The sequence below is a fragment of the Triticum aestivum genome, chromosome 5A, assembly GCF_018294505.1.
Source record: "Triticum aestivum cultivar Chinese Spring chromosome 5A, IWGSC CS RefSeq v2.1, whole genome shotgun sequence".
In the NCBI taxonomy this organism is placed as follows: Eukaryota; Viridiplantae; Streptophyta; class Magnoliopsida; order Poales; family Poaceae; genus Triticum; species Triticum aestivum.
In genome coordinates this window covers 128,299,796-128,323,891 of record NC_057806.1, presented here as the reverse complement: position 1 = coordinate 128,323,891, position 24,096 = coordinate 128,299,796, and positions in this window count along the sequence as shown.

Sequence of the window (24,096 nt, the reverse complement as noted above, 5' to 3'; positions counted from 1 at the left end):
TCAGTGAAAACGCAAGAGGACCCACTGAACATGCACATCTTTCACCTCGACATGCTGGTGATGAAAAACAAATCCAATAAAGATCTTCGGTGGCCGCTTTTGGAGTTACTCAAGAGTAGTAAGATTCTATTTACAGTTTAACCCAAGATGCACATCTCGTGGCTTCAACTACCACTCTATTTTCTTTCATGACACGACCTGGATGCTGGATGTCCCACGTGTCGGCAAAAGGAGGAAGAACCCGACCAAATCTTCGATTCTGCTCTCGGATTAGACTAGTTGTGCTAACTTAAAATTTTTATTGTGGAGTAGAATGGATGCAAGTTTTTGTATTGGGAAGAAGAGTACATCCATATATTGATAGAGCGCAATTTAGTAGATGTTCTATCACTTTTAGCTAGCACAGACGCAAGATCGAGCCTCCGCAGATCAACAATGAATGCATCGAGAAGGCACTAATCCAACTTACAGGAGTAGTAAAATGTATTCTTGTGGTTCTTGTTTTCATTGGTCTTGCTTTTCTAGTCAAAATTATCGTTGGAGTTCGTTTAAAACGGAGGTGCGTTTGGGGTCGTGCGTTGGAGTTGACCTTACAAGTGGGACCGCAGTTAAGGAAACCGACTATCGGCATACCCCCACCTCGCCCGCCGCGCGATGGCTGAAGTTAGAGAAACGACAAGGTTGAAGAGATTGCTCTAGCACGGACTCCAAGAAATAATATGGTGTCAGATGGATGTCATGGTGGTGGCGTGTGCCGTACTCCTGGACGTGAATGCTTGTTCTGGCCCATGCCACCCTACTACTCCTACTACTTACTCCTACTATATAGTAATAGTATCGAGGATTCGAGGTGCTGGTTACGTACAGCGAACACATTAACATACGGCTACAGTAAAAACACCCGCCCGACGAGCGAAGCATGTGAAGCTAGTACAAATAGTGTACTACTATTGTTGATTGGCCTCATCCGATAACCTGTTGCAATGCACGTACAATTATGTATTCGGAAAATATTTTTTTACCTCGTCGCACCACTCACTCAGAGAAGCGACTCGAAAGCCATTCATAAATTTAGTAAGTTTATCACAAGCATATCATTTTATTACATACAATAGGTCATCAACCCACATCGACAATGAGGATACATTATAAATACTAAAGTTTTCACCACACAACAAATAACAAGCAATGAAATGAACTTCAACTCAACCATTCCTCGGCGTTGGAAACGCTTGCTTTGAACCACAAGTGATTCTCTGGGACGGGCCATCGATTGTCGATCTGGAAACCAACGCAGGACTGATCATCCAGGCTGAAGCGGCCTAATATATCCCTACCAGGGTAGGGAACCACACAAATGTCCGAGTATAGACAAAGTTGCTTCTCATAAATGGAACTGTTAACATTGTGTCAACAACAGTTGGATCGCCTTTCACCATCATCGGATAGTTTTGTCCAATGAAGAGCGAGTTTTCTCCAAGACTATCAATTCTGTACCAGGGAGAAGGAGTTGGCGCTAGCACACTAGTATCCATCCCGAATACCATGCAACGGGTGTTGGAATAGGTCCGGAGAGTGCGACCATGGGACACTACACCTACTTCCTTAGCAGTAACATCATCAGTGGGTTGTATACACACAAGAAGAGGTGATCCATCAGAATTAATTGCCAGGCGCTGCTCGTCCTCATGCTCGTGATCATCACCATCGTCATCTCCCCCTTGGTTATAATTTTTTTCAATTATAGGTGGTGGGATGTTCACAGGACCTTGGAAACACAAGAAGAAGGTTAATTAGTAAAGGGAAACTTGCTAACCTGCATGCATGTGGATGAAACAATTATAATTACGGTGGAAGACAAATGTACCGAAACCATGAGGATGCCATGCAAAAATAGTGCCACTAGTGGTGGCAGCAAACACAAGGCCCTCGTATTGAATTGCATCACCGTACTCATCCGTGTACAGAAACTGATTTTTGAGCAATGTCCATCGAGTCGAACCACAAAGGACGGCAACAAGCTTGTCGAAGATAGCAACAACTTCATAGTTGTTGTAATTCCAAGAGCGGTTGGGAACTCGACAAACTGCTGTCTTCCATAGAAGACAGTCACCATGATCGTATTTGAACGTGCGTACAATACCGGTGTGCTCAACCTCTGGGCAGTCTGCTAAAATTTTTGGAAGTGGAACCCGGTCACAAGTGTATACATTCACAAGTTCCCACTCGTAGTTGGACCCAATGTAAACAACCCAATCTCCATTTGCGCCCGCCCAAGCCTTGCCCTCAAGTGATGGCATCTTAACATCATACGTATCATTATCAAGAGGCATCAACTTGCACAGGTCGAGGCCTCCGTCGTGCCAGCGCCAGTCATCATCAGGGTCACGGCGAAGAAGATAGGGGAGATCAAACCGCTCCTTGACTCTTGGGTTCTTTGTAATGATGTTATTAGTTGAGTTGAGAATGGGCTTGAACAAACCTGCCATGCTAGCCGAGGTGATGACGTCGCACCGATCAATGAGTTCCTCCACCACATCATCTTTCAGATTGGGGCAAGAATAACGGGGTCGTTTCCCGCCTGTTCCCTCCATGGAGAAGACGATCGAACAGTGGCAGAAGAAAGGGTGAAGGGCTGAAGGAAAATGGAGGAGGGAGAGGAAGAGCGTGCGATAGCAGTTCCAAATCGAGAGGGAAAGGCGAAGAGTCGGTGGATGGTTGCGAGTTTGCCACGGTTCACGAAGAGGCGCCCCGGCCTACACGTCCATTCGGAAATACTCCTACTACTCCCCGTTGTCTCACTGATATGTTGGAACGGGACCACATGTCAACGAAACATGGTGTGCAATTTCTCGTGCAAAATGCGATCTGGCCGCGTTGGCCTGAGGTGCCGCATTAGTTATCGACCTTTATTTTTTTAATGGCGTGCCGATCAGTTTTGAAGCACGACTAACTGGTATTGTATGCAGAGAAAATATAAACTAATATACCACTACTCCACCTCCAGTACTAGTAGTATAAAAAATATATATAGGCTGGAGCTTGAGCGCTTTCTTGCTAAGGGCTGCCCACTTGCTTCTCACACTACCACCCTCTCTCCAGATCTAAAAAAGACGGCCCCTCTCTCCCTCCTCACCGGTGGTCACAGATCCGCCGGGGAAGAAAAGACGTGCAGCTTTGACGCACTCGTCGTCGGTGAGTGAGGTCACGCACTGACGACAAGGCCGTCCTCTCAGACCTAGCACCCGCGCGGGATGGCCTCCATCCCCAAGCTCGCTGTCGTAGTGTGTTCGGAGGACGACGACCACGAGCGAAGCCACTTCCCGCCGACCCTCAGGTATGCTACCTCTTTTCGAACCATAACCTTGTTCTATTGCCCCATCTGCCACGTCGTTTCATGTGGATCTTTTTCCACTCCACCATCTTCCCAATTTGCTATCCTCTGCTCTGCTGGCCACATAGACAAAAACCATAATTTGCACTATTAAAGGAAACCCTACTTCATGCAGACTAATCCATGTCTAGGTTAAATAAGGAAAGGAAGGGAGACTGTATTTTCCAAGAGAGTAGGCATCGAACCCGCATCTAGGTTGAAAAGGGGAAAATCAGTAGCTAAGGAACGAGTCTCGTGTATCTTGGTTGAAGAAGGGTAGAAAGGCATGACAACACAATAGAGAATGACCAGGTCGATCGGTTTGTTGTCCTCGCATAGGAAAAAGGTGGCTAAAGAGAGCAAAAATGGGACGTAATCCACATATGTTGCCTGGATATTTGTTGCTCTAGGCAACCATACCTCCCTCACCACTCTGCGTCCGTGGAGGTACATCGTACTGGTGCGCCCACTGTCCGAATGGGCCTCCCATGCTCTTATTGCCACTTTTTTGCTGTTAGTATAACGCCAGCAGTCAAGTCAAGGAATGCTACTGCTAAAGTGATGCCACATTTAACTAATGACGCTCTCAGTCTAATGCCACCGATAAATTTAAGCAATGCCATTTAATGTCACTGGATTATTTTAGGGTTAGCTGTTGATTGTGGATGTATTAAAGATTTTTCAGCTAAGGCATTCTAATGTTGTTGCACAGCCAGTATACCAACGATGAAACTTGTTACTACCTTCAGATTTTTGCACTATTGATGCTTATAGATTACATACCTCACTTTCATGAGATAAGTTAATTTTTTGTAAAGTGTCACCAAAATGCCAAGGCGCTGTTGTCATTTTATTTTGGTTAAACTGCACAGACAATTATGAAGACAAGAGGAAAGGTCAAGAGTGGGCACCTCCTCCTCCGGCTGTTCTCTTGATTCGTTCGATCAAGTTTTTATGTTTGATCGATTATCAAGATTGGGATAGCAATTTTTAAGGTCCCCCCGAGTTCGAAATGATATTTACCTTGGAGGTACATGGTTTGCAATTTTTTATACTGTCATTAGTTAATAATGCTAGTTACCTTCAGACTTTTGTATTTGGTTTAGTGCTCATGCAGAGCTAGTATACCAATGCTGAAACTTGTTACCTTTACATTTTGTATTGTTAATTCTTATAGAAACCTTCTAGTGCTAGAGTTTATTGAAATCTGTTCAGTAAAACCATTGTATTGTACCCTGTAATAAACTAACTACTCTACTGTTGCACTAGCCACTGGATTAGTGTATATTTGTAGTATTTGAATGGTGTTGCATTAGCGTATGGACATAAATAAAGTGTGGCAAGCTTTCCCAGATATGTGCTCAAGAAAACTACTACCTATTTTTCTAAATACTAGACGTTTGGGTACTTTAAATTGAACCGCGAAAACGTCTTATATTAAGGAACAAAGGGTGTAGAGTTCACTCAAATTATCCTGGTAAAGCTAGTCACACCTTTGTTAAAATTAATGTTCATTATGTTATCGGAGGAGGTCTGTATGTTTGTCTCTAATGCCTGTCGACTACATACCTGACATCATGATGTAATGTTAAGTCATTTCCTTTTGTACAGTGTCACTGAATTGTCAAGGCGGTGATGGCATTTTATTTTAGTAGAACTGCACAAAATTTGCTCAAAAGAAGAGGAAAGGTCAGGAATGGCTTAGTTTTCCAGAAAAAACTATGTATACCTTCCTAACACCAGCCGTTGTTGCTTTATTTATTCCTTCAAACAGGTGGTTAGAAACAGTCTTGCTACCTTTTCCCATTATGAAATTGGAATGCTTATATTTGTGAGTCTATGCTTCAACTAGTGCCACTTTTAGAGTAATCACACTTTCAATATCTATGCAAACAGGGATGCTCGATTTTAGTGGAACTGCACAAAAAGTCCAACTGGTTCAACATTAGGAGCATGTTTTTTTCCAAACCTTTATATCCAATTGGTGGCACTATGAGCTGTTCATTACGAAGGTACATGGTTTGCTACTATCTTGCTACTCTTTTTGTACTGTCATTAGATAGTAATACTAGTGGTTTGCATGTGAATTTATTGGCAGGGTGGACCTACATTGGAGGTGCAGGACGGGATTCAATGATTGGATGCTCAATTTCAGTTGTATTGATTTCACCTCTTCCATCACTGCGAACATGGATATCATTGGTCTGATGAAGAATAGGCACTATATTTCTGCTCTGAACCAGCAAATCAATTCAGTATGAAATTGTCCAGGGCAAAACATAACTGTATCAGATTGTCCAGTGCAGAACATGGCAGATGCTAAGCGTAAGAGACATGTTTAAACCGAAAATACAAGGTGTGGTATATGTTTACTAGATGCTTGATATTTGTGCAGACAGAGATGTTTGTCCGTTGCTATTTGGCAAACAAACAAAGTGTCCACAATTTTGGTGGAACTGCACAAGAGAATAGTATAGTCACTGCATGCAGTGCCATTTGAAAAAAGACACAAAAAGATTGGATAGTCACTTCATGGACTGTAGAAAAGTAGTACTGTACTATTTATTGGCCAACACTAGGTGCTTCATTGCTTTGGTCTAATTATACAATGGGCATCATTTTGCCTAAGTTAAAGTTAGTATTCCGAAAATAGTCTCGCGGTGTGATCGAGAGAAGACCAAATCATATTGCAGTGGATGTTCCTCCATCATGTGTGGTTCATTATCATGGTTCCAGCTGTTGGTGAAACCACTTACGTTTGCAAGAGGAATTGTAGACTTCACAAACAAATTTGTCTTTCAGTTTGTACTGAATGTTGGCCAAGAGAAGCATCCATGTTAGTAGGAAGAACAGATGTTTTTTCTAGATCTCTGCTTTTGGAGCTACATATTTGTATATGATCTGTGAATCATTGAGATGCATTAACATGTTGATCTTATGTATGGGAATCGTACTAGTTAGTTTTAGTTGCGACGCAAGATACGAAGTGGCTGACCTTTGCTTTTGGAGCTACATATTTGTATATGATCTGTGAATCATTGAGATGCATTAACAGTTACTTATTTCTATTCGCTTAGTGTTTACAAGTTACTGATCGAGGAGTTGTTGGAGCGCGACCGCATGACGGAGGAGCAGAGTTGTTGGAGCGCGACCGCCTGGCGGAGGAGCAGCGTATCACCGTTTGCGCTGCCAGCGAGACATGGAGCAGCAGCGCACCGACGCTCTGAGTCGCGAGTAGAGCACCCGCAACTGGGCCGACTACGTGGAGGCCGGCGCCCGGCAAATAGCCCTGGAGGCTGTCGGGCACGCACGCGTTCGTGATGGCGATTTTTACTACCAGCTCGTCAAGTGGGTTTCCCGCTTGGAAGCCGAAGCTTCGGTGGACCACGCTGGCATGGAAAGGGCCAACGCGCGTGAGCAACGCGCCCTGTCGCACCTCTGGCAAGTCCGAGGCGAGGCGGAGGACACCGGTGCCGGCGTTTAGCATGGGAAGCAGATGGCGGCCGGCATCGTCTAGTTAGCTAAGAGTAAGTTAGTACTTGTATGCTACTAGAGTGTTAGTGGGAGTAGATAGTTAACTTGGCTATGATGGTTGTCAATGTGGAAGTTCAGTACTCTATATGTGGATCAGACCTGTTACTTTCCTCTGAATGTTGAACTTTCCGTTTGAACATATGGAATGGGTTGTTATTTTTTTTAAATGGGCTGTATTTGTCCTCCACGGTTTAGAGGCTGACTTGTGGGCCTAGCAAGTTGACGCGTACACAATCAGGAGATGATTGTACATGGAGAGGATGACAGCAGGGACCTGCCAAGGTCATGGCAGTACGCAAGCAAGTGCCTCCTTATTTCAAGCCAATAAAAAAATGGCTCCTCCGAGTGGATTTCTTACATCTGTGTCCCATGCCATTGTCAACGTAGTCAATAAATGAGAGAATTGCACAACGAGCGGCTGACACCAGGGACCCAGCAGCTCGCCCAGTTATTTTTGTTTTGGGTTAATTTGATAAATGCCACTCCAAATCTGGTGTATCCGAGAAATGCCACTACAATTTCCAAACTTTGAAAAATGCCATTTCATGCCATTTCTAGTGGCATTTTTCGAAGTCTGGAGTGGCGTTTTTCAAAGTTTGCAAACTGCAGTGGCGTTTTTCAAAGTTTGCAAAAATTGCAGTGACATTTTTCAAAGTTTGGAAATTGCAGTGGCATTTTTATGAATCGCCATAATTGGAGTGGCATTTATCTAATTTGTTTTTGAGACGGAAGCAGGGTGTCAACTGGGCTGTGCGGGACACTCTGGCCTGTCTAGAAAGCGTTTTCTTTTATGTTTACCACAGACCAGCCCAGTAGTTTTTTTTCTTTCTGAAAATGGCTAGCCCAGTTCTTTTGTGATTTTTCAAGTAAGTCGCTTTATCAGGCCTGTTGGGATGCAAATCTTTCAAGACGAGGAGAGCTTCATTCGGCTGGCCGAGAAAATGGCCTATCAGTGATGAGAAATGGGTTGTACATTTTTAAAACACATCAAACCGGCAATTATTTTCAAATATCTTTTTTTCATTTCGAGATTTTAAATTGTATTGATTTTTATGCGTGGACAATTTATTGGATTTTATATTGATATACATTTATTTTTAAAATCAGTCTGAATGTGACTCAAAATTTCGGGATTAAAAACAGTTCAGACCGCACCGACATATGCAAAATTTCGTATAATTTTTTAACCGTGGCCACAATATGGGATGTAATGCTAACATAAAGAATATGGGCTCCAAAAAAACCCGTAAGAATTAGCAAATGGGCTGTAAATTATTTGAAATAATGGCAGATGGGATGTATGTTGTTTTCCACAGATTTGAGGCTTTCCACAGAAGGCATGTATACTGTTGGATGTCCATCCAACGGCCGTCGTGCTTCTTCAATCTCTGCTCCTCCTGCTCCAGCCGCTCAAACAAGCGCCAGTGGGACTGCCTGCTCCCTCCTCCCCGCGGCCGGCAGTGTTGCCGCACAGGCCTCACCGCCCCACCGTACTCCCATCGCTGGCCTAGCCATCCCTCTACTCACCCACACATGCTGCTATTCTCTGGCGATGACAGACGAACCAGTAAACCCTCGTACAGTCGTACTCCCCTCCGCGTGGGAAACAAAAACAACGGCCGAGTCTTCCCTGCCTCCGTGTCGTTCCCTTCCTAGGCCTCACCGTCGTCCACCGCCCTATGCTCTCGGCGTGGCGTGGTCAGTGTGGTCAACGACCGACATGCATCTGAAGTGGACTGTACGTGGAGAGGCTAACAGCTGGGTCCACGACCGCACACAAGGAAATGCCTCCTTATTACGCGCAAAATAATGATTTCCTCCACCTGACATCTGGGACCCACCGAAACGGCCTCTGTATTTCGCGAAAAAAATGTTACCGCCGCTGACAGCTCGGACCCACCAGCTATATCTTCGCACGCAAGGAAGTGCCTCCTTATTACGCACAAAAAATGAATACTCCCCCTGCTAGCTGGGACCCAGTATAGTGGGCCTACTAAGTTGACAGGGACGAAGGGCTTTGTGAACTTAGTCAATATGCACGATTCTAGCTCGACTGGCCGTACGATGTCCATCCAACGGCCGTAGTGCTTCTTCAACCTCTGGTATTCTTGCTCTAGCCACCCAAAGCAGCGCCGGTCGTCGCCTTCTCCTACCTCCCGTGGCCGGCTGTGCTGCCTGGAGGCCTCGCCACCCCCATACTACTCCCATCGCTGGCCAGGCCATCCCTCCACTCCACTCACCCACACCCCCTGTTATTCTGCGGCGACGGCAGCGCAGCCGAACCAGTGAACCCTCGTACTCCTCTCCGCATGGGCATCCACTGTCGCGTCTTCCCCGGCTCTGTGTCGTCCCCTTCCTAGGCCTCGCCGTCGTCCACCGCTGTGGTGCTGTCGGCGCGGCGTGGTCAATGTGGTCAACGACCGAATTCCATCGGAAGAATACTGTACGTGGAGAGGATGACAGCTGGGTCCACAGCAGCCGCAAGGAAGTGCCTCCTTATTATGCGGAAAATAATTATTCCTCCACCTGACAGCAGGGACCCACCGGACGCCCACTAGTATATCGCAGAAAAAATGTTTGCCCCTGACTGCTGGGACCCACCCGACGGGCCACCGTATTTCGCGAAAAAAATGTTCCCCCTGCTGTCAGCTTGGACCCACCGGAAGTGCCTCCTTATTACGCACAAAAAAATGAATACCCCCTGCTAGCTGGGACCCACCTTGGTGGGAGGCTGACTTGTGGGCCTACTAAGTTTATGGGGACGGAGGGCTTTGTCAACTTAGTCAATATGCACGATTCTAGCTCCAGTGACCGTACGATGTCCATCCAACGGCCGTAGTGCTTCTTCAACCACTGGTCTTCTTGCTCCAGCCGCCCAAACCAGCGCCAGTCCTGCCTCGTGCTCCTGCCTCCCGTGGCCGGCTGCGATGCGGCGGAGGCCTCACCGCCCCCTACTACTCCCACCGCTGGCCAGGCCATCCCTCTACTCACCCACACCCCTTGTTATTCTGCGTCGACGGTAGCCTCACACCGCAGCGAACCAGTGAACCCTCGTACTCCTCTACGCGTGGGCATCCAGTGCCGCGTCTTCCTCGGCTCCGCGTCATCCCCTTCCTAGGCCTCGCCGTCGTCCACCTCCCTGGTGCTCTCGGCGCGGCGTGGTCAACGTGGTCAAGGAACGGCTTCCATCGGACGTGGACTGTATGTGGAGAGGCTGACAGCTGGGTCCACGGCCGCAGCAAGGAAGTGCCTCCTTATTATGTGCAAAATAATTATTCCTCACTACTACAGAAAAGCCTATACACAGAATCTTATCAGTAGCGCGCTTTAAAATAAGGTGCTGCTGCTAATTAGCAGTGGCGAGCTCAAGAATAACTCGCTGCTGAAATAAATATAGCAGTAGCGCGCCAGCTCAAAGACACGCTACTGCTATAATTCCCATGAGGCCGCCGCCAGGCTAGCTATAGCAGCAACGCGTTATAACAACGGGCGCTACTGCTACGTAGCATAGTATCAGCGCATTTCACCAATAAACGCTACTGCTAAGTTTACTAGAAAAATTTAGTCCCACCTCGCTCCGTGAAGAGAGTTTCTACCACCTTAAATATGTTACTTCTCAAACTTTGACCTGTTCATTGAAATCTATGTGTAGAATTTGTGGCTGCAATATGAGTCTTGACCTGTTCCTAAACCGGTGAGGACTCATATTGACAAATCAGATTGTACACAAAAAGATCATTGGTGATCAATGTATTTTTGATACATTGAACTATAAGTCTATTTTTACATGCTGACACATAGCAGTAGCGCTTCTTTGTGAAAGGCGCTGCTGCTAGGTAGTTTAGCAGTAGCGTCTTTCTCTATAGCGTGCTACTGCTAAGCCATTCCATCTCCCACCCCCATCTCCTCTATCCGATCCACTCACAGTCACACACTCACTGGATCCCTCTCAATCCCTCGTGCCGGTCCTCCCCCGTCGCCCCTCCTCCCTCTGCGCCGCCATCACCTCCTCCTCCTTGCTGGACTCGGTACCGGCCTCCTCCTCCGTCCTCCCTCTCCACTCGCCACTGGCTGGGCCCTCCTCGCTCTGCCTTCCTCCTCCGTCCTCCCTCCACTGGCCGCCGGCCGGCCCCTCCTCGCTCCGCCTTCCTCCTCCGTCCTACTCTCTTCTCCCTCCTCGAGTCGCCCCTCCTTCTCCCTCCTGCCTGCTACATTTTTATTTAGTAGGCTAGTTCATATGCAACATTTTGATTTAGTTGATTTAGTAGGCTAGTTGATTTAGTTGATTTAGAACATTTTGATTTAGTTGATTTAGTAGGCTAGTTGATTTAGTTGATTTAGAACATTTTGATTTAGTTGATTTAGTAGGCTAGTTGATTTAGTTGATTTAGAACATTTTGATTTAGTTGATTTAGTAGGCTAGTTGATTTAGTTGATTTAGAACATTTTTATTTAGCTGATTTGGTAGGCTAGTTCATTTAGTTGATTTAGAACATTTTGATTTATAATTGTCCATCAAATTGCTTCTCGTGGAAGAACCAAAAATATCTCATGCTACTGTTTTTCTTTCCTGTGAAGTGGATCGTTAATCCTTTGCTCATATTGCTTTAGGAAAAATGGCGCCACCACCACCACCACTATGTCGACTATGCAAGTCAAGGTGCGCCAGCAGCCTTGCAACTGGCAAGCTGTTCGGCATCTACTTCCAGCCGGGTTTTCATCATGCGGCAGTAAGAAATTAGATGAAATGTAATAACTATTTTATTTTTAGTGTTGGCATTACTGCATTGTGTCATTTTGCTTATTTTACATAGATCGTCCCATGCAATGTGAGGTTGAAATTCAACAAGCTGACAGGAGACACTGTGACATTTGAGGCTCCTGGGGGGCCGTACACTATGGAGGTCGAGAAACGACACAATATGTCGTGGATTGGAGGAGATGGATGGGCCCGTTTCGTCGCTCGCATGCGTCTTACTGGTGGTGAGTTGATCAGCTTCTCCTTCAGAGCAGAAAGACCAAAGTTGGCTGTCATTTATCTCAGCCTGGTGGAAGATGATGAAGATGATGAAGATAATGAGGACCCACTCGATGAAGATGATGAGGACCCACTTCATGAAGCCATCGTAGCTCAAAGTACAAGGTTGAGCGAGGAGGAGGTGTCCAACCTGTGGGACATAATTCCGCCACGTGCTGACTTTGTCGGGGTGCCATTCGTGACCCGCTTGACAAACACCATGGTTGATCGACATGATATGGTATGTTATACTTACAAATGCAAAGTATCCGATGAAATACTTAGTGTACAGTCCAATGATATGGTATGTTGTGCGGAATCTAGTCGATGATATGTTTTAATGTAGATTTCGATCACATGCTTATTAGTGTGGAATCTAAGGAAACTAGTAATTTGGAACGAAGGGAGTACTACCCAGTAATGGTTTATGAATTTCATATCTACTAGAAGTACCTAGTATCTAGTATCTGAAAGGGAAACTGAAAGGGAAAGGGGTACGGGGGGAAAATGATGAAACATATAGCAGTAGCTAGGGATTGCGAAATCACTACAGCTAAGTAATAGTAGCGCATTCATAAAAAGCGTTGCTGATATCGTCAACAGTACTAGCACGGGTAAGGACCGTGCTACTACTATAAGTTAGCTGTAGCGCCTTATTAGTAGCGCGGCCACCCGCGCTTCTGCTAGCCTCAAAACCCGCGCTACTACTATGGTTTTCCCTAGTAGTGCCTCCACCTGACAGCGGGGACCCACCGAACGGGCCACCATATTTCGCAAAAAAACGTTTGCCCTTGACTGTTGGGACCCACCAGCTACATCTTCGCACGCAAGGAAGTGCCTGACAATCGGGACCCACCTGGTCGAAGCGTACGTAGCATTGTCATTCTGGTCGCGAACGTGTACGTACATATACTACTGGATGTAGAGGCGCGCACGTGTCGTAGTAGAGGTGCGCACGTAGCATGTTGTAACGCCCTCGATGCGGCAATAGCTCCCACGTGTCGAGGCACGACTTAGAGACATAACCGCATTGAAAGCAATGTCGCAAGTTAGGCAATCATCACAACATCCCATGTAATATAAATAATAAAGGGGAGATACATAGTTGTCTTACACTCGCCACGTCAATCGAAGTACATAAATAGCATTACAACAATCAAACACTCATGGCCCGACTACGACGCCAAAATAAAAGATAACCCAACATGCGACACGGTCCCGATCACCCCAACTGGGCACCACTACTGATCATCAGGAAAGGAAACATAGTATCGTTGAGAGTCCTCGTTGAACTCCCACTTGAGCTCAAGCGCGTCACCTGGAGCGGAATCATCAGGCCCTGCATCTGGTGTAATAGTAATCTGTGAGCCACAGGGACTCAGCAATCTCGCACCCTTGCGATCAAGACTATTTAAGCTTAATAGGTATGGCAAGGTAAATATATGTGGAGCTGCAGCAAGCGACTAGCATATATGGTGGCTAAACTATTCGCAAAAGAGAGCGAGAAGAGGAGGCAAAGCGCGAGCGAGAAACTAGAGAGCAACATGCGCAAGCATTACTCCAACACCGTGTTCACTTCCCGGACTCCGCCAAGAAGAGACCATCACGGTAACACACTCAGTTGATTCATTTTAATTAAGTTAGGGTTCAAGTTATCTACAACCGGACATTAACAAATCCCCATCTGCCCATAACCGCGGGCACGACTTTCAAAAGTTCAAATCCCTGCAGGGGAGTCCCAACTTAGCCCATGACAAGCTCTCACAGTCAACGAAGGAATAGACCTCCTCCCGAGACGTTCCGATCAGACTCGGTATCTCCGTTCTTCAAGACACTTCGACAGGTTAAAACAAATCCAGCAACACCGCCCGAATGTGCCGACAAATCCCGATAGGAGCTGCACATATCTCTTTCTCAGGGCACACTCAGATTGTCCTAGGTACAGGTAGGCCAGCCCAGAGTTGCCCCTGGTGGCCACCGGCAGCTGACAGGTGGACCAACACTCAGAGGAGCACTGGCCCGGGGGGTTTAAAATAAGATGACCCACGGGCTCCGGAAACCCAAGGGAAAAAAAGGCTAGGTGGCAAATGGTAAAACCAAGGTTGGGCATTGCTGGAAAAGCTTTAATCAAGGCGAACTATCAAGGGGTTCCCATTATAACCCAACCGCGTAAGGAATGCAAAAATCCGGGAACATAACACCGATATGACGGAAACTAGGGCGGCAAGAGTGGAACAAAACACTAGGCGAGAGGCCGAGCCTTCCACCCTTTACCAAGTATATAGATGCATTAAGATAACATGGCAATATAATGATATCCCAACAAGTAAATAATATTCCAACAAGGAACGGTCTCCAATCTTCACCTGCAACTAGCAACGCTATAAGAGGGGCTAAGCAAAGCGGTAACATAGCCAATCAACGGTTTGCTAGGACATGGTGGGTTAGAGATTTGACATGGCAATTTGGGAGGCTTGAAAGCAAGTGGTAGGCATCGTAGCATAGGCATAGCAAAAGAGCGAGCATCTAGCGAAGCAAAGATAGTAGTGATTTCGAGGGTATGATCATCTTGCCTGCAAAGTTGTCAGAGTTGACTGGATCCTCGAAAGCAAACTCAACGGGCTCGTCATTAGAGAACTTGTCTCCCGGCTCTACCCAAACAAGACAAACGGAACACAATCAACCACGTGCAAACTCAAACAACATAATGCAAAGATGGTATGCTATGCGAGATGCAATGCAGGATGCATATGCAAGATTTGACAAGGGATGCATGAACCTGGCCTCAACTTGGGAATCCAAGTGTGCCACTGAAAAGATGAGATTAAATCACTTGAAAACGATATAAAGAATGCCAGAATCGGAGTCACGGTTTGGAAATGGCAAGCAATTCAAATATGGCCACGTTTTGCGATTTACAGCAAGTAGCCATCTAAATGCAACAAGATGAACATGCTACAACACTCAAACATGGCATAAAAATACATGGCAGGGATTCATTCATGATTCTTAACAAAATCCTAGCACTGAGCTACGGCCAATTCATCCATTAACAGGTTCAAACAAGCATGGCAAAAATGCATATGGTAAACAGATTTCAGACTTAGTGAAATTAGCACTTGTCTGGAATCTTAGATCAGATAGCACTCTTTGGAGCAACAAAAGTACATGCTACAGGACTTGAACATGGCAAAGTAAAGTATGGCATGGAGCTACTCAAAGAGCTTAACAAAAGTCCCTTAGTGACCTTGAGCCAAAAGGGATCAGAAAATACAATTGCAAGCATGTGAACATGGCAAAAACATAGTCAGTTCTCAGACTTAGTGAAAACTGGAGCTTGCTGAAACAGATATCAAGTAGGCATGTTTACGAGCTCGATGCACTCACTACAAAGCAAGTCATGACAATATAATCATACAACCATCAAGAATACACAAAATACAAGATAGACATGGCAAGAACAATAGCATAGCATGCACGGATCAACTACAACATCATCGGCAAAATCGCTAACAAATAGACAATCTGCCCAGATTCACGAAATAGCAAAAGTAGAGCTCGATTGACTCAAGCTAGGGTGCTCCATAATTGCAAACAAAGACATGGACATATGGCCATATGAGATAAACAGCTCAAAGACTTAGTGGAAATGCTAAGTCCCTGAAATCAGCATTACCAAATGCCTCACTTTGCAAGCTTGTGCTAGTCACCACACACATCACAAAAATACATGGGTTGCACCTCTGGAAAGATGGCAAAACCCTTACCAAAACATATGTAGAGCTCATGGGCATATCATGCACACAATAATCATGGCAAAAATGACAAATATCTAAATGGAGCAGCAGATCTGACAATTATCTCAAGTAGCACTGTTCTAACAGCATTTCGGGCATCAATATGAACTCAAATGAAAATGATGCAATGAGATGAAATGATGTAATCTCTGAGGCGAACATTTTGATATGCTATATGCCAAAAATGGAGTTACAGATGAGGAGTTATGATGCGATGAACAGGAGCATATGAACTAGGGTTTCGGGCAAAAAGTCAACCCGATGCAATTTTTGGATCTGAGATCTGCACGGACTTCGAGGCGCTCGCCGGAATCACTGTTCGCCGGAGTTGCACCGGGGCTTGCCGAGGGGAGGAGGAGGCGACCGGAGCTGGAGGAGGCCGGCCGGAGCGGGGCGGCGTCAGCGGCGGGCCATGCGGCGGCGCGGCGACGAGGGGGCGATGGCCGGCGACGAGGGGGCGGCGCCGGGCGGCGATGGCGCCCACGGCGGTGCGGTGGCCGGACGGTGAGGCAAAGGAGCGGCGCGGCGAGGCAGAAGGCGGGCACGGGGCGGCGGTGGTCGATGGGCCGGGGGGCGGTGACGGGCCCCGCGGGCCGCGGCGGGTGCAGACGGCGATGTGGGGTGCCGCGCCATGTGGCAGGCATGGATAGGGCGCGGGCGGCGGCGGCGGTTTGTCCGGCCGGATTCGGATGTGTCCGGCCGGCGCGAGGTGGTATTTCTCTTTTTTTTAGGGTTTCGGGGAGGGGATCCGAGATTTGGAATGAGGGGTCTATATATAGGCATAGAGGGAGCTAGGAGTGTCCAAATAAGGTGCGGTTTTCGACCATGCGATCATGATTGAACGCTCTAGATGATGGAGAGGGTTTTGGTGGGTTTTGGGCCAACTTGGAGGGGTGTTGGGCTGCAACACACACGAGGCCTTTTCGGTCCCTCGGTTAACCGTTGGAGCATCAAACGAAGTCCAAATGGTACGAAACTTGACAGGCGGTCTACCGGTAGTAAACCAAGGCCGCTTGGCAAGTCTTGGTCCAATACAGAAATGTTTAATCCCCACACACGAAAGAAAGGAAGAAATGACCACCGGAGGAGAACGATGCGCCGGAATGCAAAACGGACAACGGGGAAAATGCTCGAATGCATGAGATGAACACGTATGCAAATGCAATGCACATGATGACATGATATGAGATGCATGACAACGATAACAACACAGGGAGACAAAGAACACGAACCCTAGAAAATAAAATAACTTAACGCCGGAAACGGCAAGAGTTGGAATACATATTGGGAAAGTTACATCCGGGGTGTTACAACACTCCACCACTATGAAAGGATCTCGTCCCGAGATCTAGGACTGAAAGAACACCGGGTACTCAGAATGGAGGTGATCCTCGTGTTCCCAGGTAGCTTCACGGTCGGAATGGTGTGACCACTTGACTTTGAGGAATTTGATTGACTTGTTGCGAGTCTTGCGTTCAGTCTCTTCAAGAATAGCAACTGGGTGCTCACGATAGGAGAGATCTTCTTGGAGCTCGATGTCCTCGAAGTTCACGGTGCGGTCAGGAGTCTTGAAGCACTTTCGAAGCTGAGAGACATGGAACACATCCTGAACATTTGCAAAGTTTGAAGGAAGCTCGAGTTGATATGCGAGATCGCCTCTCTTGCTGACAATCTTGAAAGGTCCCACGTATCTAGGGGCAAGCTTCCCTTTGATACCGAAGCGATGAGTACCTTTCATAGGAGAGACGCGGAGGTAAACATGATCTCCGATCTCGAAAGCCAAATCACGGTACTTACTATCATAGTAGCTCTTCTGGCGGGATTGGGCTGCTTTGAGGTTATCTCGAATGACTTTGCACATTTCCTCTGCCTCTGTGATTAAGTCATTACCCAAAAGCTGACGTTCACCAGTCTCGGACCAGTTGAGAGGGGTATGGCACTTCCTGCCATACAGAATTTCAAATGGGGCCTTGCCCGAACTTGCTTGAAAACTGTTGTTGTAGGAGAATTCAGCATAAGGGAGACAATCCTCCCACTTCATGCCGAAGGAGATCACACAAGCCCTGAGCATATCTTCAAGAATCTGGTTGACACGCTCGACTTGACCGCTAGTTTGAGGATGGAAAGCTGTGCTGAAGCGGATGTTGGTACCCATGGCCTTCTGAAAAGAATCCCAAAACTTGGAGGTAAAGATGCTGCCACTGTCTGAAGAGATCACTTGTGGAATACCGTGCAGAGAGGCAATTCGAGAGGTATAGAGTTCCGCCAATTGAGCTGCAGTGATTGACTCTTTGATAGGCAAAAAGTGAGCCACTTTGGTGATTTTGTCGATGCCAACGAATATAGCATCATTGCCACGCTTGGACTTTGGAAACCCAGTCACGAAGTCCATTTCAATGTGGTCAAACTTCCATTCTGGAATGGCAAGAGGTTGGAGGAGACCAACTGGCCTTTGGTGTTCTGCCTTCACTCTTCTGTAGACATCACACTCATTCACGAATTGAGCAATCTCGCGCTTCATTCGAGTCCACCAATAAGCCTGCTTGAGGTCCTGATACATCTTCGTGCTCCCAGGGTGGATGGAGAGGAGAGAATTGTGAGCCTCGTTCATGATCACTTTACGAAGTTCACCTTTGGGTACAACAATACGATCCTCGAAGAAAAGAGTATCCTTGTCATCAAGGTGGTAGCACTTGTACTTGGGTTGACTCTTGGCAATCCCAATCTTCACCTTTTTCACCATAGCATCAAGAAGCTGGGCTTGGCGAATCTGGTCTTCCAAGGTAGGAGAGACTTGAAGGTTGGCGAGGAAACCTTGAGGAACAACTTGCAGATTGAGTTTGCGGAAAGCTTCACAAAGCTCGGGTTGATAAGGCTTGAGAATCAGACTGTTGCAATAAGCCTTCCTGCTCAATGCGTCAGCAATCACATTGGCCTTGCCTGGAGTATACTCGATACTCGGATTATACTCTTGAATCATTTCGACCCATCGAGTTTGCCTGAGGTTGAGATTAGGCTGAGTGAAGATGTACTTGAGACTCTTGTGGTCAGTGAAGATGTCCGCTTTTCTTCCCAACAAGAGATGTCTCCAAGTCAAAAGAACATGCACAACTGTCGCCAACTCGAGGTTATGAGTGGGGTAGTTCTTCTCATTGGGCTTCAACTGGCGAGAGGTATAAGCAACAACTTTCTTCTCTTGCATCAACACTGCGCCAAGACCTTGGAGAGAGGCATCACAAAAGACCTCATACGGTTTGGATTCATCAGGCAGAGTCAGAACTGGAGCAGTGATCAATTTCTCTTTCAAAGTGTTGAAAGCAATGTCACACTCCGGAGACCAAACGTACTTGACGTGCTTCTGGAGAAGATTTGAGAGAGGCTTCGCGATCTTAAAAAAGTTTTCAACGAATCTTCGGCAGTAGCTTGCGAGACCAAGGAAGCTACGGAGTTGCTTCACGTTCTGAGGAGGTTCCCAATTCACAATTGCAGACACCTTCTTAGGATTCACGGCAATGCCCTTGGTAGAGATGATATGACCAAGATAAAGAACCTCATCGTGCCAAAATTCGCACTTGGAGAACTTGGCGTAGAACTTGTGTTCTCTGAGCTTATCGAGTACCAAACGCAAGTGCCTGGCATGATCTTCCTTGTTCTTCGAGAAAACCAGAATGTCGTCGAGATAGACCAAAACGAAGTCATTGGTGTAGGCATTGAAGATGAAGTTCATCATGCGAGAGAAAGTCATAGGAGCGTTGACGAGGCCAAAAGACATGACAGTGTATTCATATGAACCATAGCTTGTCCTGAAAGCCGTCTTGGGAATATCTTGCTCGCGAATACGAATCTGATGATAACCCATACGGAGATCAAGCTTGGAGAATACTTGAGCACCTTTGAGTTGTTCGAACAGCTCATTGATGTTGGGAAGTGGGTATTTGTTCTTGATGGTCTTCTAGTTCAATGGACGGTAATCAACACAAAGTCGGTCCGTTCCATCCTTCTTCTTCACAAAAAGAACACCACAACCCCACGGAGAAGAACTAGGCCAGATGAGACCCATTCTTTCTTGAATATCGAGTTGCTTCTTCAGCTCCTTGAACTCTTCAGGTCCGAGCTTGTAAGGATGCTTGCACACAGGTTCCGTGCCAGGCTCAAGATCGATGACGAATTCAACTGGCCGATGCGGAGGCATTCCTGGAAGCTCTTCTGGAAAGACATCTTGATATTCGCAAACGACTGGAATTTGCGAGATAGCATCCAGTTCACCCTTCTCATTGAGAGAAAACAGACGGATGGTATTATCCCGAGCGGCAAAGACAATTACATCCTCAGACGAATGAGTCAATTGAATCTGCCTGGCAGCACAATCAAGATGCGCCTTGTGCTTAGACAGCCAATCCATCCCGAGAATAAGATCAATATCCGAGTTACCAAGAACAATTGGGGAAGAAAGGAACTTGTAGTCGCCCAAGGTGATAGTAACCTCCGGGACGCAGGTGTTAGCTGTCATCTGCTTGCCCGGTGACACAATTTGCAAGGAACTTTGCAGATACTGATAATCGCACTCATACTTTGATGCAAAAGGTTTGGAAATGAAACAATGCGATGCACGAGTGTCAAAAAGAACTTTTGCAGGAATATCATTAACAAGAAGGTTAGCCATGATGACATCTGACGAATCCTCTGCCTGAGCTGCGTTCATCAAGTTGACCTTGGCGTGCTTGGGGTTATGCTTGACCACAGCTGTACTTGCCGATCTCACAGGAGGAGGAGGAGGAGGAGGAGGAGGGAGGCGCCTCTGATTAAGACACTTGTTGGCATAGTGACCCTTCTGTTGGCACTTTTTGCACGTGACCTCTGAAAGCGTACGGTGATACGGAGCACTCGATCTTGAAGCTTGAGACGAAGTCTTGTTCTGAAAGCCAGGGTTGGGTGGGTGGGAAGATCCACTGCCACCTTTGCTCTTTTGCTGATACGGTTGACGAAACGGAGGAGGAGGAAGCCAATACTTCTGCTGCTTGGCCACTTGAGTAGAGGAAGAAGGAGTAGTGTCTCTGACTCGCTTCTTGGAAGCCTCACACCTCAGTTGAGCGGCCTCTTGCTTCAATGCCATGTTGTAGAACTCATCGTACCTCAAGGGCTCAAAGAGGACAAGAGCTAGCTGAATTTCTTCTCTGAGACCACCCTTGAACTGGTATATCATGCTCTTCTCATCAGGGACGTCCTGCTTGGCAAAGCGAGCGAGCTTCTGAAACAACTTGTTGTAGTCATAGACAGACAAAGAGCCTTGCTTTAGGTTGCGGAATTCCTCACGCTTGCTTTCAACCACGCTCTGAGGGATATGGTGAGCTCTGAAATCTTGACGGAATTCATCCCAGGTAATCGCACGTCCACCTCTGGAATCCTTGTACTGCTGGAACCATTCTGCAGCTTGATCTTTGAGTTGGAAGGAAGCGAACTTGACGAAGTCCTCAGGCCTGGTGTTACTGCACTCGAAATGCTTGCACGGATCCACGAGCCAATCGTCAGCATCGGTTGCCTCAACACAATTGCTGAAAGTCTTTGGCCCGTTAGCAAGGAACTGGTTGAGTGTAGCAAAGTGATTTTGATTGTTTCCTTGGTTCCCTTGGTTGCCTTGATTGCGCTCTTGGAGAATTTGCATGATCAACTGTGTGTTTGCATTGGTTGCGGCCATCACAGCTTGCCATGCCTCTAGAGGAGGTGGAGGTGGTGGCGGATCCTGATTCTGATTCTGATTGGTGCTCTTAGTGGGAGCCATCCTGAAGAGGTTGACCACCGTTAGCACATAGACAGATAAAATGAAGCTGAATCCAACGGAATGAAAATTGCAACATAAAGTCTTCACATTCGAACAAAATGAACGAATGCATTCCTCTTGAAATGGTCACATATCCATAAATTGAGAAGCCACTTAGAATTTAGGTAGAGAAATAAATCAACAAGGTATGGATCAAGAATGAATACTCGGTAAGAAATCCCAATCTCAAACCAAATATCCGTGGAAGAAGAACTAGAGCTACTTGAATTCCCACCTATGAAACTCCTGAACCTTTCCGGTTATGCAATCAGGTGTTGGGGATACAAGGGAAGCATAATATCTCACCCAAATCTAGCAAATCCTACATCCAACTGTATCCATCCTTCAATACATAACCGAGAAAAACTTCGGAATCCATCTACCTCAACCTTCGAAAAGCACCCGTTATACAAGTTATGGCGATACTCCCGATGTCACATCCCTAGCTTCTGGTGCTGCCTAGTGTGTGCATCATGTTTAAATTCAAATGAAATTTGAATTGAGGAATTTTCAAAAGCCTTAGGAAACCTCTAAAAAAATAACCAACAATTAAATCTTCTCAAATGTGTCCAAGAAAATGTTCCTGTTATTCCATGGAAATATTGGTAAGAGGTAAAATTTAAACCAATATTTTTGGAGTCACAGAGATAATTATTTTGGCCATTTGAATTAATCCAATAACTATTTGCTTTGGATTTATATTTAATATATATTAAATATGACTCCAATAATTCTGGAAGTTTGTGAGTGGCTTTGTATATATTTTAGCAAGCCACATAAAAATCTACAGAATTTATTTAAATGATTTAGTTGCTAAACTAAATCAAAACAAACTACAGGAAATAGAAAACAGAGGTAAAATAGGAAAAACAGAGAGAGGGAGAGAAACATTACCTGGCGCTCACCTGGTAGCCACCTGGCCCAGCAGCACGGCCCAGCCCGCCACCGCTACCCCCCCTGTCGCCTTCCTCCCCTCGCACCGAAGCAGCTGCGTGCCTGACGCTCGCCGCGCCACCTCCAGGCTGCCTGCCTGTGCCCCGACTCCTCTGAAGACGCCACGCAACCGCCCGGAGCCGTCCAGCCCTTCCTCTCTTCCCTGGAGCTCTCTCCCCTTCCCTGGCTCTCTCTCCCTCGCTGTTCCCCACCTCACCGGACCGCGCCGACGCTACCGACGAGCACCACCGCGGCTATCGCCTCCCCCTCGTCCTCTCGAGCGGTCCAGGAGCTCCGCCATGACCTGCTCTTCATCTTCGCTGAGACAAACGACGCCGGAGCGCCCCGCAGCGCCGTCATCGTTGTTGCCTTCGTCCTCTGCACCGACAGCCGTCGTCGTCGATTCGCAGCAACCCGACCGCCCCCGACCTCGCCGACGACGCCATCGGACGCGCTGTGAGCACCCGCATCGTCTCCCCCTTCTCCCCTGGTCGCGCCCGCTCTCTACGCTGTAGCCCCGCCATGGCCGAACCTTCGCCGCCGCCGCACTCGTCGCCGGTGATGCTCCGGTGACCATTTGGTCCCGGGCATGCGCCCAACGCGCTCCCCGCATCGCGTAGAGCCTCCGTGGCACTTCACCGCGCTTGTTTGCGCACCGCAGCCCCATCCCCACTTGCACCCAAGCTTCGGCCGCCGCCGAGCTCGTCGCCGGCACCACTCCGGCCACTTCCCGGCCGCGCCACCACCACAGTTGGATGCGGACGAGCGTCCGCATCCCGAAGCTGTGCTCCGCGCGCCAAACCGAGCCCTGTGGGCAAAACCCGAGGCTCGCCACCGCGGCTGGCCTCGCCGGCGTCAAGCCGTCGGTGGGTTTGACCCACGTTGACCACGGCGGGACCCTCCCCTGTGTCCATGACAGGTGGGGCCGGCCTGTTAATTAGGTTAGGATTAGTGTTAACTAAAAAATTAGTTAGACTAATTACACTGACATGCGGGCCCCGCCCGGCTAACCAAGTTAGTTAGGGTTAATTTTAATTAGTTTAGTTAGTCCAGACACTGACATGCAGGGCCCATAGGTCAGTTTGACCTGGACGGCACCCGTTGACCTGCTGACGTCATGCCAACGTCATGCTGACGCAATAATTCCTTTCTGGAATTTAGATAAATCTTAAATGATTTAATATTTTCAGAAAATGCCCTAAACTTCTAAAATTCATAGAAATTCAACCGTAACTCCAAATTAAATAATTTATATATGAAAAATTATCAGAAAAATTCAAGGAATCCATCTGTACCATTTTCATGCATGTTAGAACAACTTATAGATGCTGTTTAGCACAAATCAATTAAATGGCATTTGAATAATCACATATGGAGTTTGAATTTGAATCTTGTATTCAAACCAACTTCATTTAATCTGTTTCTAGTTGCATTAGCCCAAAACACATTCATTTTGCCATGTCATGATCATGCATCATATTGTGCATTGCATTGATTGTGTTCCCTTCTGTGTTGCCGGTATTCGTCCCCTCTCAATAGACGTGATACCGATGATGTGATCGTTGACACTGATGAAGACTCAATGTTATCTTCAAAAGTGCCAGGCAAGCAAAACCCCCTTGTT